The sequence below is a fragment of the Microcaecilia unicolor genome, chromosome 3 (genome assembly GCF_901765095.1).
Source record: "Microcaecilia unicolor chromosome 3, aMicUni1.1, whole genome shotgun sequence".
Taxonomy (NCBI): Eukaryota; Metazoa; Chordata; class Amphibia; order Gymnophiona; family Siphonopidae; genus Microcaecilia; species Microcaecilia unicolor.
The window spans coordinates 235,681,321-235,687,320 of NC_044033.1; positions in this window are offsets into that span (position 1 = coordinate 235,681,321).

Genomic DNA, 6,000 nt, shown 5'->3' on the forward strand with positions numbered 1-6,000 from the left:
CTTTCATCCAGCCCCCATACATGTCCAGCACCTCTCCCCTTCACTTCAACCCTCTGCATATCCAGCAGTTCTCCCCTTTCCCTCCACCCCCTCTGCATATCCAGCACCTCTCCCCTTCCTTCCTCCCCCCTATATATCCAAAACCTCTCCCCTTCCTTCCAACCTCCCCTCTGCAAATCCCAAAACCTCTTTCCTTCCTTCCAACCTCCCCTCTGCAAATCCCAAACCTCTTCCCTTCCTTCCAACCTCCCCTCTGCAAATCCCAAAACTTCTCTCCCTTCCCTCCAACCTCCCCTCTGCAAATCCCAAAACCTCTTTCCTTCCTTCCAACCTCCCCTCTGCAAATCCCAAACCTCTTCCCTTCCTTCCAACCTCCCCTCTGCAAATCCCAAAACTTCTCTCCCTTCCCTCCAACCTCCCCTCTGCAAATTCCAAAACCTATCCCCTTCCTTCCAACCTCCCCTCTGCAAATCCCAAAACCTCTCCCCTTCCTTCCAACCTCCCCTCTGCAAATCCCAAAACCTCTTTCCTTCCTTCCAACCTCCCCTCTGCAAATCCAAAACCTCTTCCCTTCCTTCCAACCTCCCCTCTGCAAATCCGAAAACCTCTCCCCTTGCTTCCAACCTCCCCTCTGCAAATCCCAAAACTTCTCTCCCTTCCCTCCAACCTCCCCTCTGCAAATTCCAAAACCTATCCCCTTCCTTCCAACCTCCCCTCTGCAAATCCCAAAACCTCTCTCCTTCCTTCCAACCTCCCCTCTGCAAATCCAAAACCTCTTCCCTTCCCTCCAACCTCCCCTCTGCAAATTCCAAAACCTCTGCCCTTCCTTCCAACCTCCTCTCTGCAAATCCCAAAACCTCTCTCCCTTCCCTCCAACCCTCTGCCCCTGGCAAGTCCAGCACCCTTCTGTTCCCTCCCCTCCCTGCCTCCCCTTACTGGGCCAGCACGCAGCACCCCACTGACTTCCTCACCCTCTCCCACCCCTGCCGCAGCGCTTCATTTAATGTTGTCGGCACTGCTGTTACAGTTTCCCACCCCCGCGGCGGCGCTTTACACTTTACCTAACAGCAACGCTACAGATGCAGCGCTGACGTCCGACGTCCTGCTCTGGGGCCTTCCGCGTCCCGCCTCCGTAACAGGAAGTTACATCAGCGTGGAAGGCCCCGGAGCAGGACGTCGGACGTCAGCGCTGCATCTGTAGCGTTGCTGTTAGGTAAAGTGTAAAGCGCCGCCGCGGGGGTGGGAAACTGTAACAGCAGCGCCGAGAACATTAAATAAAGCGCTGCGGCATGGGTGGGAGATGGTCACGGTAAGGATCTGCTTCTGGGCGGGCGGGTGGGCCTGGGCCCATCCAGGCCCACCCGTAGCTACGCCCCTGATTACAATGAGATCATTAGGATTAAAATGAGCATTCCAAGTGATGCATGGACATTTCCGTGGAATACACAGAAAGAAGCACCTATCTTTAACATGCAAAATTTTCCAGCAGGTCTAGAGATGTTATTGCAGGAGGGTGACTTCTCGGTGGAGTAGTCTGCTTGCCTTTTTAAGTAGTGCTTGCATGCTGTGATAGGGCTAAGCACAGTGATTCCAGCCAAGGGCAGGCAGGTCCTGAACTACCTTACCCAGAGTTCTCCAGGAGGCTTAAAGAGAAGGGCAGACAGCCAATCCCGGTAGGGATTCCAGAGAATAACTGGAAGGGATGCAGCTCTGGAAAAAGGACAGCTATTGAAGTCAGTCACCAGCAGGGGGCCACTGAAAGGTGAAGCACAATTCCCTTGGGTATGTAAATCAGTATAAGATACCTCCCAGCTGCGAGGGGGGAGGGGAGCTTGAGTCCCTGAGAAGGGTGAGCAGTGAAGAGAGAGGTGGAGAGTGGAAGGAGGGAGCAGAGCCCATGGACTGTATAGAGGAAGGGAGAGAGTTCCCTGCTGAAAGGCCCTGCTCAGAGGATCTAGCACATATGGACTGGGAGGCAAACACCTAAAAGGTAACCTTTTTAGCACTGGATGGCAGAGTGTGGGTGGTCACAGAGGTTAATACTGTGAAGAGGGTGGTGCTCTGCTAGTCCTGCAGAGTGTGCAGGACCATTACAGTGTTTTGGTGAAAGACTGAGAGACTTTACTTTGAACTTTTGCATTAGTGTTTGATGAAATAAGTGAACTGAATGCTTTGGCCTATATTTTTTCCTTTTTCTGGAGAGTTGTGGATTGCACTTCAGCTGACTGGTGGGACTGTGCTGAGCTGAAGTGATGAACTGAGTAGGTTTTTTTTTTTCTTTTCTTACATTTGAACTAAGCAGGCCGGCACCTGGCTCAGGTGGAGCTGGTAACCGAGAGAGCTGGAGTTTTTTTTTTTCCTTTTTTGTGGATTTTGGGCTTTAAAACCAAGTTGGATTACAGTGTGGTGTTTAACTGGATCTGGAAGGGAGAACTGTGATGCTTAACCTGATCTGGAGGGGAGCCTGGGTCTGCCAGAAACCATTCCTTGACCTGTGAGCTGAAGGAAGGACTTCACAATGCGTGTGTTAAATGTGTGTGTGTGTGTATTATATGTGTGTGTGTGTGTTTGTCACATGCAACAGTACTGTTGTCATAGAACAAAAAGACACCCCATGATATCATGTTGTAGGACGCATATCTAGAGCATGCGCCTATGATGCGGTTGGCGTCTTCACTCTGAGCATGCATATAACATCAACACTTACCGAGACACTGTGCTAAATGCTTTGCCTACCAAGCTGCTTGCAGAATTTCTGTGCATCTCATCTGCATCCGATTTCCTTTAAGCATTGCTCACTATTAAGTATTCGGTAACTTCAACTTCAGATCTAGACGCACACGATTTTTGTGGTGACTTTTGAGTATTGGGGACAAAATGTTTTACAGCTTTATTTCTTTTTTTCTTCACGTATTCTTTCTATTTCTTTTCTGTCTAAATTATGAAGTTCTTTTCTTTTCAGCACTTTTACTATTCAGCACCTGTCTATGTGTAAATGCTGGTGACTAAATTTGATGAGGAGCGGGTGTATCCCATAACAGTGAACATAGATTTTAGAAATGCCTACAACATACCCATTCTATGCCAATGACCACATTCCCTTTTCTGTTCTGCATCTTAGAATTTATGCACAGAACTCTATAGAATACAATTAGCAAGTTCTATGTGTAAATTCTAATTCATGCCAATTAGTGTCGATAATTACCTCTAAAATGGCAATTATCAGCACCGGTTATCTTGTTAAGATAATCAAATTGCATGCGTAAATCAGAATACGACTTGATTGCTGCATGCAATTCCAGTCGCACTATATAGAATCTGGGGGTAAATGTTTGGGGCCGATTCAGGAATAATGTCAGGAAATACTTTTTATGGTGAGGGTGGTAGATATATTATTACTATTACATCTGTACCCCGCACTTTCCCACAAATAGCAGGTTCAATGCGGCTTACATAGTAAATAGAACTCCATAGTCTTGCAGGAGGATATAACAAGTTGAGTAAAGCATAGTAATAGTAGGGTTATGAAGATATGTGGATTGAACATGGAGAGGTAAACGAAGATAGGAAGAGCAAAAGGGAAAGAGGTTGGGAGGGGTAAGGAGTAAGAAGGATGGAGAAGAAAAGATTGAGGAATGAGCGAAGGAGATTGGGAGAAACTGGTCTGAGGTATGATTATCGTAATGACAGAATCATGTGGGTGGGCTGAAAGTTAAGTTGGGTCGTTAGGGTAAGCTTTCTTGAAGAGATGGGTCTTCAACATTTTTCTGAAGGGTAAATGGTCGTTGATTGTTCGGATGGATCGTGGCAGAGCGTTCCAAAGCTGGCTGCCCAAAAAGGAGAAACTTGATGCATAGGAGGTCTTGTATTTAATACCTTTGCAGTTGGGAAGGTGTAAATTAAGGTAAGTACGAGAAGATGATGAACTATTTCTGGTTGGGAGGTCGATGAGGTTATTCATGTAGTTAGGGGAGTCTCCATATATAATCTTATGAATCAGAGTGTGGACTTTAAAATGTATTCTTTCTCTGATGGGGAGCATGGAATACCCTCCCACGGGAGTTTGTGAAAATGAAAATTACAATGGAATTCAAAAATGTGTGGGATAAACACAAAGGAATCCTAAATAGAAGGCATAGAACTAAACAAGCTTAACAGTGATAAGATGGCAAAACACCAGTAATTGGGAAGCAAAGCCAGGGCCATGCAGATTTCTGTGGTCTGTGCCCTGATCGTAGTTTGACAGATTTGAATGCACTGGAGTGGGGCTTAAATGACAACTTCAGTAGTTGGAGATCAAGGCTAGTGCCAGGCAGATTTCTACAGTCCATGCCCTGAAAATGGCAAAGACAAATGAATATCAAGCATACATATGTAGTATCACATCATACCTTATGCTATGAGTTTATCTTGTTGGGCAGACTGGATGAACCATACAGATCTTTATTGCTCTCATCTAGTATGTTACTATCGTTACAAGGAGCAGCAGTAGGATTTGGACCAGGCTTTCTTGTGGTCAGCCTATACTATAACCACTTTATGTCTGCCTCATCACTTCTTTTATATACACACAACCGCTGTCAATAAATAGTAAATTTCTATTTTCATGTTAACAATTAATGAATTGTAGAGTGAAGAAGCAGCTTAATGGTTAGTGTAGTGTGCTATGAACCAGAAGAACTGGGTTCAATTCCCCCTACAGCTCCTTCAAACTATGAGCAAGTCACATAGCCCTCCATTTCCCCAGATACAAAAGAAGAATATATATATATCAGAATATAAAATTTCACCCCCTTTCCTAACTAGCCCCCAAGTGTTACTGTATTGTTTTCCCATTGAGTGGAGGACGACTCAGAAACCTATTCAATACACTAAGTTATTCCAATAACAGTATGTCACCAAAAATTTTATTATTGACCACTGTGGGACTCATTTTCAGAAGAGAAGGATGGCCATCTTCTGAGATAAATCAGAAGATGGACGTCCTTCTCACAGAAACGTCCAAATCAGTATAATCGAAACCCGATTTAGGACATCTCCAACTGCAGTCCGTCGCAAGGACGTTCAAAGTTCAAGGGGGCGTATCGGAGGCGTAGCTAAGGCGGGACTTGGGCTTGCCTAACACTTGGACATCCTTGACCCATAAGTGAAAAAAAACAAGGACGTCCCTGATGAACACTTGGACATTTTCACCCGGACATGTTTTTCTTAGGAATAAGGTACAAAAAGGTGTCCAAAATGACCAGATGACCACCGAAGGGAATCGGGGATGATCTCTCCTTACTCCCCCAGTGGTCACTAACCCCTGCCCACCCTCAAAAAACATCTTTAAAAAGATGTCGTGCCAGCCTCTATGCCAACCTCAGATGTCATACTCAGGTCCACGAGGGCTCAGCACACACGGTAAGGGAGCTATGTACCTGGGTGCAATTTATGAAATCCAGTGCCTATGATGACTTTTTGACAATTACCACATCACACTAACAAAGTTAGTGTCACACAGTTGGCAAACTGCTTCTCATTCTAGTCCCATAATTTAAGGGATGGAAGTGTGCTGCTGACTGCCACGGGTTTGAAACTGTTTGGGGGCTTCGGAGAGCAGTCTTCAGCTGGCAGAAATTTGAGATCCCTGCCAGCCAAGGCATTCTTTTTACCATTTAAGGGTGGGGGGCTATATTGAGCTGAGATGAAAACGAGGCCTGTGCTCACCCAGTCCACCTCCAGGCCCACCCAGAAATTGAGCTCTGACTATGCTACTGCACTGCAGTGCCCCCTTGGGTGCCCGGTTGGTGTCCTGACATGTCAGGGGGACCACTGTACTACAAATTCTGGCTCCTCCCATGACCAATTGGCTTGCATTTGGACATTTCTGACATAGACGTCTTTGGTTTTGAAAATTGCCGAAAGTCGGAAACGTCCATATCTAGGGACGTCCAAATCTAGGGATGACCAAATTTAAGGATTTGGATGTCTCTGATGGTATTTTTGAAATGAAAGATG